Source organism: Oreochromis aureus, linkage group 11, assembly GCF_013358895.1.
Source record: "Oreochromis aureus strain Israel breed Guangdong linkage group 11, ZZ_aureus, whole genome shotgun sequence".
Classification (NCBI taxonomy): domain Eukaryota; kingdom Metazoa; phylum Chordata; class Actinopteri; order Cichliformes; family Cichlidae; genus Oreochromis; species Oreochromis aureus.
Window position 1 is genome coordinate 17,435,882 of NC_052952.1, and position 13,269 is coordinate 17,449,150.

Sequence of the window (13,269 nt, forward strand, 5' to 3'; positions counted from 1 at the left end):
TGAACAAAGAATGCAATGATGACCAGCTTGTGTGTGTGTGCACGCAGTTGTGTTTGTGTGACTATGTATACCTTTTTGGATGCTGATGAGGCAGAAGAGCTTGTTAAGAAAAATGTTTTCTTGGCCAGAAATCAGCAAACTTTTGCTTAATGGCCCTGCGGGATAACAAAGAAGTGGCAATGTGAAACATCTAAAATATCATATTGGGGCAAGCAGCAAATCCAGGCACATGTGCGGATGTCTCGTGTCTTAACTATTTGCTTTTCTATAACGTAGCACCATCCTTTGTCCCTTTGACAACTTTGCCCCGGTAGACTCTTTAGGGCAGTTACTATGGAGACCCACCCTCAAGTGGCACGGGAGTAGTGCAGGTCAGGGGAGGTCAAGCTGAGGGACTGTTTTGGCAAACGGAGCACGCTTCATTAGGCCTTTTGGCTTGGGGTTCATTAAAGCTGCAGGAGAGGACATTCCTGGAGACTCTATTAACCAAGAAGTCTTGTGACACGCTGTCAGGCCAACAGATTTCAAACATCTTGTGTTAAACCAGCGTGCCCCTCCATCCCACCCCCGGCAAACAACCACAAAGGCGCAAGTGCATGAACACAATGCATACTTGCACACAGACATAAACAAATGTACTCTTCTTATACACATGCACAGACGCACGTGCACATGCACGTGCACAGCTCTCACGACTCCCCATGTCTTCTGTGGCACTGATGTCACAGTCTCGCCTAAACCCTCCCTCCCACAATAGCGCCCATCTGTTGGCCCATTCAACTTTCCTTGGGGGTCCTCTGGGGGTTGTGAGTCTGTAGGTGGAGGGAACCACAGTCACTGCTGCTGTCATCCCTTTAGATCAAAATAGATCCTCAGAAGGAGGACAGTATAGGAAGTGATGGAATGTTTTGGCAGTAAGAAAACAGATTTTGTGAGGGTTGTATTGTAGATTTGGGTGTGGTGATGGGTTAGATAATTAGGGCATAGTGACTCACAACAACTTTGAAGCTGCATAGGTAGAAACTAAGTCATAGATGTCTAAAGAGTAATAAAGAAAAAAAACACACACTCTGTAAGCCACAAGCAGTCCATATTATGTTATTATGAAACAGCAGCTTGAGCACATTGCAGGTACTGTGGCTGAAATGACTATGTGAATCCTATCAGATTGAACCACATGACATAAGTGAATCAGAACACTTTGCTTAAATCAAAATGCAGACTATGGCACTTCAGAGAGCGGCTGTCAGATCAGTGCCTTTAGCTGTCTGCTGTATAAGCAGGTATAACTGGATTATCCTTGTGTTTCAGTTGGCAAGCCTTATCATGTACGCTCTATGGTTGGTCAGTTCAAACTGGGCTGATTACAGTTTGCAGAGAAGAGGTTTAGCCTCGTTTGGAGCTCTGATATGTTAATTAAAGTGGATTTTCTGAAAATGGGACGGGCAGGATTGCAAACTCCACCTCAACAAAGCCATAAACCCATCTGTTGGCAGAGGTGTAGTTGGGCCTGATTTTGTGTGTGTGTGTGTGTGTGTGTGTGTGTGTGTGTGTGTGTGTGTGTGCATGTATGTGTGTGTGTGTCCTTAATGTCTAGGGGGTTTTGTACTTCAATCTCTGTGAGAACCAGTTTGAGCCTTTCAGAATGAGGACATATTTCTGAAGAGAGGTCATTTGGATCCGAGATCAGTTTTGCATGAGGAAAGTTTAAATATGGGTATATGGGTCCCCAAAATGAATGGCTCTCAAAATGATACCATGATATATGTATATAACACCAGGACTGCTAAATAAAATGCTGGATTGTGTGCATCAGTCAGATGGTCACACATTGCTAGCTGCAAATTTGTTCAAAGCTGTTTGCAAACAAAAAGGGAGCAGCAACCCATGTGAGAAGACTTCTAACCTTGCAAGTGCAGTGGCCAGGTTGCACCAGTCCTACCATTTCCACAGCAAAACTAGCGGTGACCTGTTGATTGACTTTAGGCAGTTAGCTAATATTGGCTCACTTTGGCTTTGACACTAGATAATTTCTGTTTATTGACCCAGCCAGACTGAAAATACAAAGAATTGTCTGTGCCTTTGTACACTTTAATCCTGGCAGGAGTGTAAGGGTAGGAATTCTCCACATGATATCAGTTAACTTTGCCAAAGAGGAACTCTGGCAGGGACTCTGTCTGGCTGTTTTTGCTGACTGAAATGCAGCAGCTGCCGTCACACATGCCCAAAATTTGCAGTTTGTTTACATTTTTTTTCTTCTTTCTTTTAAATGATGATCTAAATATTTGTGGCTTGAATCAGATGGGAAATTTACAAGCCCGAGCTACAGTTCTACTAAATGTTGCCTAACATTTTGGAACTGGAGTTTTGTCCTCTAGGTCTCTGTGCCAATCATGAGACTGAAAACTATGAATCATCTCCTCTGCTGGATCAGCTACAGTAAATGTTGGCTCAATTTTTGTAATGGTTAAAGTCAATAAAAATGACACCAGCAGCTGGCTAACCTGCAGGGAGAATCATTTGTTAGATATTTTGTAAAGCTTGGTTAATTGAGGCTGTTCGGGGCTGCATTAAATCTCACTGAATTCAAACTGAGTATACAGAATAATAGCAAGACCATTTACTTACAGTCACTCCAGCTATACAAAAATCCCATTTTTCTGAGGTAAAAATTGAAAAATCCTCACCTCTGTGGTACTACTAATGCTGTGAAGGTAAGGTAGGGAGGACCGGTACAGCTGACCTAAGCTCACTGTGGTTACAGCTATTGTGGTGAGCATTAGAAGGAGAATCCAGTTTGTGGTATTTCTTTCATGGAGCACTCAGAAATACAAAGATGATTGTGGGTGGCATGCATTGCATATGTGGGTGTATTTATTAACAGCAGAATATAAATAATGGAGCACAAGGGTTTTGTTATTAAAGTGCCATTTAATAGCTTAATAGCTTTTGTTAAAGGCTTTCTTTGAATCCATTCAATATTGTTTCTTTCCATGCCTTGTTTTTGCCCCCATTTTTAGCTTGCCCAGATTTAGCTCCATTTCATCCTCTAATCCCTCTGTTTTGTTAGTGACACTAGGAGAACAGCCTGGGCTGTGTGGCTCAGCCCTCCCTGTCAAAGCCTATAACATCTCTCACCAGGATCAGGTTATTGCCTGAGCTCTGTGTATCTTTATATTGAATTGCTTCTGATAGGAGGTTCCCGTGTCGATTTGTGCATTTGCGCGTGTGCGCGTGACTGCCTTCGTGTGCATATGCGTCTGTGTACATTGACTGTACATAATTCAGGTGGCTCCACACAAGTCAATGAGACGCACACGAGTGAATACAACAATTGTCTTTTCTGACCTCAAATTTCAATATTATCCCTTGGTGTCTCTTTCACCCTCCCACTGCCATATTAGCTGCTTTGCTCTCTATGCGTCCATCACCACAGTGAGATGATAGATGGGGCAGTGGAGACGGTGAATGTTAAAGTTTGTGGGCCGTGGACAGACAGCTCGGCATGAATATCAGTGGCACGGAGTAAGTGCCGGGAATTGGATGAGCCAGAGCAAGAGAGGCGTCAGCACTTTCCCTCCCATGCATTTTCACTCAGCTAGATTGAGTCTTATTATCTGACCCTTCTCTTCTTCCCTCAGTGACCTAATAATATTGTTTCAGCGATCCTGTCCAGCCTCTGACCTCATGACTTCACACAGGAATCTGTTAGATGAAGAGCTCCACTTCTCCAAAGATGCCTAGTGGTTTTTAGCTTTCTGCTTCTTCCCTGGCTGCTCGTGTAATGTAATATATAAAGCACCACTGCAGCAACATGGTGGTATCTATTTCAATTTTCCATCTAAAAGTTATTGCAATTGAATTCCTATAATATAAATGCATTTTAGTCAGACTGAGATTTTATCTTATATACGCCTACTCCCTCTTGCTCTGTAAGCATCCTACCAAGAAAAGGCTCTGTATAACATCTCATCAATTAGGCCTCTTTGATTGGTCAACAGTGTCTGTTGTTTGTTATTACCAGTGGAATCAAAGTCACAACGTCAGGGAGTTAGCATGGTTATGCTGGAGCTTGTTAGGCAGCTGAGGTAAATGGAGGAGATTTGGGAATTAATCCCTTCCCAATCTGGACACTGCAGCTGGTATTCTCAAGCCTCTCCATCCATCCCGTCACATACACGCGCATTTGAACATACACACATGCCAAGCTCTGAACTCCATATCAGTGCCAACATGAATAGGGACACAGGGATGGGGATTGAAGGAGGGCAGCAAAGAGTGTACTGGTGTGTTTAATTGGGTTTTTCCAAATCTGTCTTAACCCTGATACATGTCCGTCCACATGCTCTAGCATTGCTTGGTCTACAGGTTCACCAAAGCACAGCAACTTGAGAGAGAAAGCTTTGCAAACTTGCCAGCAGGGAGACAAGGTTCATGTCTCTATTCAGACGTCATCATAAAAGACTTCTGGAGAAAGTGCTGCTGAAGGGGATTAAGCAACTATCGCTGTCAGACCTTTGAAAGTCCTCTTATCTCTGTTTGCTACTGCTGTTTTAGTGATGCCTATAATTGTCATTTCTGGTTTGTGGAGTGCATGCTCTCAGTCTGCTATTGCCTGTTAACTCTCCTTCCTGTGGTCGACTAGGAGCCAGATTGGCCGGGGGGGAAAAAAAAAAAACATGTTGACCTTGTCTGCAGATTTAGAACACAGAATCATCACTGATATGGCAGCTGTACTGTGGCAGGCAACAGAAGCTAGGCCTCCAATCAGATCATCAGGTCAGATGGTTGTAGTTAATGCAGAGTGTGAATGTAGAGCTGTCCAACTCGGTGAAAAAAAGACAACTTGGGGGCCTTTTTTGTCAGATTCCTCAGAAGTCTTGAAGAGTTACTGAAGCCTCTCTTTATTTAATTAACTGCTTCTCTTGAACGCTGGACACTGAACCGGTTAAAAGCTCTTACTGGTGGGGAGCACACTGTGAGCATTTAATCTGTTACCCACTGGCTCCATGTTGCATATTCATTTTGCAATAAACCATTAAAACATGTTTTCTTTATAGTAACAAGAGACAGAATTTGAGCAGCCACCATCACACAAATGCTACACACGCCTAACGGGCAGCGCAAAATCTCCAACACACCAAAATATCACATGCAGCCAGACTCCTACTTTGCCGTCTCTGAATCAATCTCCTGGACATGACCCTATCTTTCCTTTTTCCACATATTGTGTTGCTTTTCACCGTAGTGCTTATTGCTTTCTTTGATTAATCTTCCTCCTAGCTTTCCCTGACGCACTGGTCTGAGTCAGTAGACTTCCTGTTGGTTTTCAAAACAACTCTTCATGTCAGCCTTCCTTCCGCCCATCTCCCCCCTTCCTCTGCACCTCTCTAGTCTTCTATTCATCACTCCACAGCCCATTTTACAGTATCTTTCGGCCTCCTTCCTCCATCCGTTTCTCCCGCTCCATTACCTTGCTCGTTCATGTCCCCTTCATCTCCCCCTCTGCCTGTCCAACTCCCTGACATGAATTCTTTTTGCCCCCTTACTGTATTTCCCTTCTCTTCCTTGCATTCCCCTCCTCTCACCATTCATCTTCAGGTCCTCTGTCCATCTCCCTCCCTCCCTCCCTCACTACCTCTCTGTCAGGCCCCAGCTCCCTCCCTCCCCTTTCTTCGTCTGGCAGTAGAGCTGCTCCAGTCTTGCTGACAGTGCTGTTTGTGTGAACTGAGTTCTGAGCTTCACAGCCCCCTCGCCTCCCATTGCTCCCCCGCCTCCTCACCACCCTCTCCACCTCACACTCCACCTCCTCCGCTCCTTTTCCTCCTGCCTCCCACCTAACAGACCCCTCCAGGCGGGGGAATTAACCTTCTAGCCCTGGGCTGCTGGGCTTAATGACTGTCTGTGGGGCCAGCATCAAATACACAAGCCAGCTGCTAACATCTGGGCCACACACACACACAGACGCACACACCCACCTCCATGACCTACACACAAGCGCAGAGACATATGCAGTACACACAGCATACTGTGCAGCATAACATAAGGCTACAGCTGCCAAATTTATAGAATACTCTTTCTGTATTATGTGCTGCCACATATGTGGAAGTCTTTGCACTGTTCTCAGTGACAGTGGCTGGATTGTCATCACTGCATGACTGGCCCATGCTGCAATAACAAATGCAGCTGTGCAAGTGCTTCTGTGGTTATACTGAGCAAATAGCTGGTACATGCATTCACAGCACATGTGTGGACTATCAGCAGATCAAATGAAAAATACATGCACATGGAAAATCAACATGACCTTCAAGTTGCTTTACTACAAGAGCTTTCAGTATGTTCCACTGAGCAAATGGTGGTGTTCTCCAGCGACCATTCAGTTGGAAGTATATAATTGACAAAAGGAGTGGGTGGGGGTGAAGGGGCAAGAGTCAGAAAAAAAAATCTAAAGTAAAAATAAAATAAAGAAAAAAAAATCTGTGTTTAAAGTGAGTTCTGCAGCCCCTCTCTTTCTCCACTTCTGCAATAGAGCAGATCAGCCTGGGAGTATTGAATACAGGAAATACAGCCGTGTGGATAGTCTCTATTCCATTCATTATGTATGAGCATAAATGTTACAAACTAGCAGTTGTAAAGACATCCATGTTGCATCTGGATCTTTGAGGGTTGCTCTGCTCCTTTCAACCCATGCACACTGTAATGCTAAATAATGGGAGCCATGAAAGCTCCAGAGAAAAGCAGAGTAAAAAAGAAGCCTCAGATTTCTGGCTGACTGCAGCTTTATCAAGCTGTTATAACTTTACCGCTTCTATTCATTCAATAAACCAGAGGTCCTTCAACATTACAAGTGGTCAGTTATCATTGTGGAGCTTTAAGCATAGAAAAATGTTAGAATTGCTAAGCAAGCTGTAACTTTGTTATTGTTTTTCTGACATTTATTTCACTGCTAACTTGACCCCCTTCGAAGCACCTCCATCAACACTTCTCATACACAACTCCCTTCATTCTTCACTCTGCTTCTCTCCCTCTCTTTATCTGTTTGCCTCTGTCTTAGACTAAGGAGTGAGAGATGGGGGAGTCCCATTGGCATTCTTTAACATCTCCTAGGCTCACTTGTGTTCAGAGAGTCATCTGTAGATCAGGAAGACAAAAAGACGCTCCTGAGCCTTTGCGTCACTCAACAGGTAAGCACGGCTCCCTTTCTCTCATGCAAATTCGCACACCTATTCAAAAGGTTCTTGGCTTTTTTAAGAAGGAGGTACGCCCTCTCTGTGTGTCTGTGTGCTTGCCTCACTCTTTTTTCTGTGTACCCTAGGCAGGCAGATGTGCCTGAGTTGGTGAGGGTTGAAAGGAGGCTTTGCCTCTCTGTCTCTCAACTTTTTCCTGGGGAGAGCAGGTGTGTCAGTTTGTGTAACGAAGTCAGTGTAATCCAGTAAACTTGAACACTTTGAGCCAAAGGGACCGGAAACAAAGCAAGTGTTTACTTGAGTGCTTTGAAATTGGACTGGGTGTGTGTATTGGCCAAGCTGATATGATTTAGCTTGTCTGCTCTAATCAGAGTGCTTATAAAATGCCATGTTTAAATGAGAAATCGAGGATTTAGATGTAATTAGATTCTGTTGATAATCTAATCCGCATCTTTTAGAAGCCCTCTTTATCAGCAACTCAGAGCTGAAGCAGTAATAGTTCACAAGACAGCCTCTATAAGCTACAGTAATTGTACCCACAGGCAATTGGTGAGATTGGTAAGAGTTTAGGTTGGCATTAAGATGTATGACCACATCTGAAATGGATGGCTGCATGGAGGTTGAAACTTCATTTTCTGCGCGTTGACTGATTTCATGGGGTTTTATGTTAAATTGGTCTAGGATTGAGTGTATTGAGTCGTTTGATGATGTTATGAAAGATGCCATTAAAAATCTACCTGTCGGGGTCACGCTGAATAGTTCAGCTACCTCTAATGTCCTTGCGGGGAGAGTGGCAGCGTTGTCTCTAAAAGCGAATCAAATTTCAAATCAAACTTTCTAATTTGCATTTGTAAGAAGCTAGTGAAGAACAAGGTCAGAAAGAGAAAAAAAAACGAACCAATTGAGTGCTGCTGTAGTAAAATATGTCTCTTTCTTATAGTCGAAGACAAATTAAATTGCCATTCAGTCTGGTATTTATCTAATGCCACATTTTGAATGACACGTTACAGTTATTCTGCAAATGCTACACCGTCGCACTTTTTTTTGCATACAAAGGAAATCAACATGTATCATTTAATGAGCATTCTTGCGACTGGCTGTATTTTTAAGGCAATTAAGGTGGTTGTTTGACTAGGTAATGGGAATGTGGGGAGGTCAGCCAGGCTGTGTCTGCTTTCATTAAGAATCCCAATGAAAATGGTGACTCACGAGGCCAACAGCAACCGCTCTGTGCTGCACAAACATTTCTCCTCCTCACAGGAAATGGTTGATGTTTGAGGCCTAAATCCCAACGGTAGAGATGAGATTTTGGCATTTCTAATTGTATAGTGACAAATGAACGGAATCCAGCGCTTCTTATCGAGAGAGGGAAAATGCTAAATTGCCATTCACGTGAAGACAAAATCTTAAGAAGAAGCCGGGAAATTATTGTCTTTGTGTTTACCTACACGAGGCAGAGATAAAGAGAAGAAGGGCATTTTTAACCTCAGAAAGATTTTCTATTAATTGAAGAGGGAAATAATTGCCCTTGTGTGTTCAAAGAGTATACTTGGGGCTCTGAAATACACCAATGTTTTGAGAGCGAAAAAATAATTAAGTGTGAGTTAATTCTTATCAAAGCCTGTTGGAGTGCAACTAATCGACTCAGGGAAGATGCGTCAAAAAGCTATTGCCTCCAATTCATTTTGTCTGTTCAGATGAGAAAATGTTTAGTTTTCAATTAAGTAAATCACTATTATTTGTTCCACTCCTGCAGCAGATACATTGAAGTGATTACATACTGATTTAAAATCCACAGAGCTCTCTTCCAGGTCAAATAACTCAAGTCTGTATCCACAATATTGAATGCTATTGGCTTGGAACCACAGCACTGCCTATGCCATTCATTTTTAAAATGTTCCTTTGTCACTATTCACAACAGGAGCATGCCACAATGCAGAAAGTGGACCACAATTCTATACTCATTTATCTGGAGAAAATATCCAAATGCACACTCTAATTGACAGACAAATTGACTATCTTAATGGACTGTGCCAATACAAGTGTTAACCAGAACACTCTGTATGTACTCTTACCCAGTGTTGGTCAAGTTACTTGAAAAAAGTAATCAGTTACTAATTACTGATTACTTCCCCCCAACAGTAATCCCGTTACTTTACTGATTACTTATTTTCAAAAGTAATTAATTACTTAGTTACTTAGTTACTTTTTAAAAACACGATTTACAACCTGAATAGGTGATAAAGCGATAGATCTTTCAGCCCAATTCTACTTTTTCTGCATAATCCATCATACAAAATGTAATCAAATGGAAACGTCTCTTTTTAAAACTTTAAACTTTAAATCTTTTAACTTTATGCATCAAGCAAAAACTTAATTATATGCAACATTCTCTGACTGGAAGAAATTTGTTTAACATTTAAACCTATTTTCTGCACATTCCAGCACATAAAATAAAATATTTTTTTGTGTTTACACTCACTCTTTCAAATAGATGCAAGTAAAACACAGCAGAAAATAAATAAAATCAAAGACTCAGCGGTCCTGTTGCTCTATTTTCACCTGTAAAGCAGGACTGGGGTAGGCGGAGGTTTACCCTGGTGCAGGTGTGCCGCAGCGGTCAGTGGAAGAATCCGCGAGTTTCTCAGTGAATTTCACATTACGTCGTAGTACACTCGGTGCTTGCTTGGAAGTTTAGGGGTTTTTTCGCTGTAAAAAGAAGTTTTCTTCCCACGCACAACGGACACTAATGTTTTTGTCACTTTTTATGGAATCAAACTCAAAATAAGGTCAGTACTTCCACGCTTTAAACGCTGCATGCTACACTCTGTCCCGCACTCGATATATTATGATCTGCACACAGCTGTTGCCACGAACGTCGCACACACTTACGTCACTGTCATGAGACGTTCTCGCAAAAAATCACGGTTTTAGTAACGCAGTAACGCAGCGTTCCTACGTGAAAGTAACGGTAATCTAATTACCGTTTTTGCAATAGTAATCCCTTACATTACTCGTTACTTGAAAAAAGTAATCAGATTACAGTAACGCGTTACAAGTAACGCGTTACTGCCCATCTCTGCTCTTACCTCAACATTTACAACAACTCATATGGAGATTTTCTGACTCACAGCAATATTCAAAAGTCCTGAGCTAACCTTCATGACCCCCACTGAGAAGGTTATGTTTGCTGTAACATTTGTGTCTGTGTCATTCTCTCTATGAAGTCAAAAAGTTTTGAATGAATTCTGATCAAATCCATTAAACTCTAGCTTACATCTACCAAGGTCTTCAAGGCCAATTTAATGGTTTATTGGTTAAAAACTGACAAAAAGCCTTAGAAACTATGATTTTTGCAAGTTTCTGCGTATTCAACATATACAGTTAATATATATGAAAAGTATTCTATAAAGATTTAAAATTTGATGCCACATTTCACCTTTGAGTTCTCCTTCAAGGTCAGTAGATTGATCTGAAGGTAATTATAATGAAGATGCTATTTAAACCTATGTTTCTTACTACCATTGTCTGTATTGACAGCAAGGCTCGCAAAATCGCTAGCCCGACGTCCCGGGGCTAGCGATTTTTCCAGTCGGGCTACCAAAATCCATCTCAGCCCTGCCCGTCGGGCTATCATAGGAAGGAAAAATATGTGTCAGTGCTTTTGCATTTTCTTTCGCAAATGTAGCTGAGTAAGTATGTTATTGGCATCGATGAGCCACTGTCAATATACGACATATTGAAATCACGTTTGAATTTGCGCTTGTTTTTTGCTTTCACTTTCACTTTGCTATCGCGCGAACGGTGTGTAGAGAGCGGCAGCACTGATTGGTGAGTGACGATTAATTGCGCACCAATTCCTCTGACATCGTCTTATCACTCATTAGCTACTATTCAAACGTGACAAGTGAAATCTGCAAGCTTAAACATGTGAGAGGTTGATTGCGCAGAGAATCGCTGACCGTTATGTGAGTGCCTGTAAAAGCAGCAGGATTTACGCCGGTATTTTAGTTCTGCTGAGCCAAATAAGACAGGTCAGGGTGAAGAAGGGGCAGCCAAATAAAAGCCTACCACAAAACGGAAAAGTTATGACAAATCAGACTATGAGGCAAAAAGAAAGCTCAGCTTTTTTGGTTTCATGGACAAAAGAATTTATGTGGCTGGAATATGACGAGCTAAATAACATGATGTTCTGCCGGGTGTGTTGTGAGTTTCATTTCGTTTGAGTCGACAAGCGCCTTTGTAACTGGGACCAGTAATTTTAAGAAAGACCCCATCAGAACCCATGAGAAACGCAAGAAATGCATTATTGCCCAGTCTGCAATATCTTTCCCAGAACAAACAGCAATTGCAAAAAAACATACTAAAAATAAACCAAGCACAAGCAGAAGTCCTGAAAAATCTTTCAAAAGCGTACTATGTTCCAAAGAGTGAACTACCATTGGCCAAATTTAGCAGTTTTTGCAAACTTCAAAAAGCAAATGGCCTCGATCTTGGTTCCACTTACCCCTTACCCTTGACTTCAGTGGAAATTTCAGATTCAGGATCTGACACAGACTGATTCATGTTCTACACAGTTCTTACAAGTTCATAGAAATTTCTGTTGAATTAGAAACAAGTATTTGAGTTGATGATTGTAATTTTTATACAGTTGTTATGATTTGTATTTTAACAACTTTCTGATTAATTTTGTTTCGTTACAATATTATACTTTAATGTATAATATTGTAAAGGAAACAAAACATTAAAAAATTGCTCTCTTTTTTATTCGGGCTACTTAAATTTATTTTGGGCTACCAAAAACTGAAGAGTGCCTGCCCGAAGGGCTACCAGAGATTTTGAAATTTTGCGAGCACTGGACAGCATATAGGTATATAGGGATTCATATATGGGACATCTAAATATCCCTTTACTTTGGATCTTTGACCTTTTCCTCGGGGTCAAATAAGGTCAAACTTTCATTAAAATTTATTTTATCTTTAAATGTATGTTTAAAATTCTAGAGCCTTCATTCGTATTGGCAGCATTTTGAAAATGTTACGCTGGTATATGAGGAGTCTAAATATCACACTATAGTTTGGATCCAAATATCATGTTGTTTTTGACCTCTGATCTGAAGCATTGTCAAGACAAAGAGAATGAGGTGCCTAGTTAGTTACTATTTTACTGTTGTAAAATATAAAATAAGCTCAAGTTTTTTTTATGTCCATTTATTTATAAATCTATACCCACTAGCATTTCATTACCTACTTCTACATAATGTCTGTGTAATCAGAGTAAACATGCTGCCCTTATTGCAGTTGTACTGCCCTACAAATTTCTTATGTTTAAAAAGAACAAAGAAAATTAAATGAATATATACAACATGCAACACTATTCCATTAAAAGTAAATACTGCTCAGAGAGTGAGTTGCCTTGGTGAATATTTGCCCTCTCTGAGTGTTTCTTGTTTCTTTATACTTTTCTTGGAAATGGAAAATATGTGCAGAGATTTTTTGAAATTGAAATATGTATAAATACAAATGGAATTACAACATATAAAACAAAAACAGAGGTTATATCATTCTAACAAGACTGAAAGTCAACATTTGATAGGGCCGCCTTTGTATGCCCATCTTTAACACATCTTTTGGTCACATTTCGTTTAGTCTCCAGAAATAATTCTTCAGACTTATTGAAGGGCATTCAAAGCTCTTCTTTAGATGTTGGCTACCTTTTGTTCCACTCTGTGTAGTTTTTCAATCCAGATATGCTTTTACTGCATTGGCAGTGTGTTTGTGGGATCGCTGTCATGCTGAAAATGAAACTGTTGCCAATCAGATGCTTTCCCAATGGTATTGCATGGTGGATCAAAATCTGACGGCACTTTTCTGTGTTCATAATTTCATAATTTTTGACAAAATCCCCAACAGCACTGGCTTGTCTTAAACCCTGACAGAGCCTACACCATGTTTTACAGATAGCTACTCTCTCCGGACCTTTTCTGTATACAGTGGCTTGCAAAAGTATTCGGCCCCCTTGAACTTTTCCACATTTTGTCACATTACAGCTACAAACATGAATCAATTTTATTGGAATTCCA

The 13,269-nt window shown here is 41.1% G+C and overlaps 1 protein-coding gene across 1 annotated transcript in view; it reads left to right on the forward strand.

Annotated features, from left to right (window-relative positions):
* The first annotated feature begins 7,067 nt into the window (after positions 1 to 7,067).
* The window catches only part of nphs1 (NPHS1 adhesion molecule, nephrin), a 56,007-nt gene continuing 49,805 nt past the window's right edge, over positions 7,068 to 13,269 (forward strand). The window contains exon 1 of the mRNA XM_031739247.2: positions 7,068 to 7,184. The gene's annotated coding sequence lies outside the window, so the exon portion shown is untranslated. The remainder of the gene's footprint in view (positions 7,185 to 13,269) is intronic.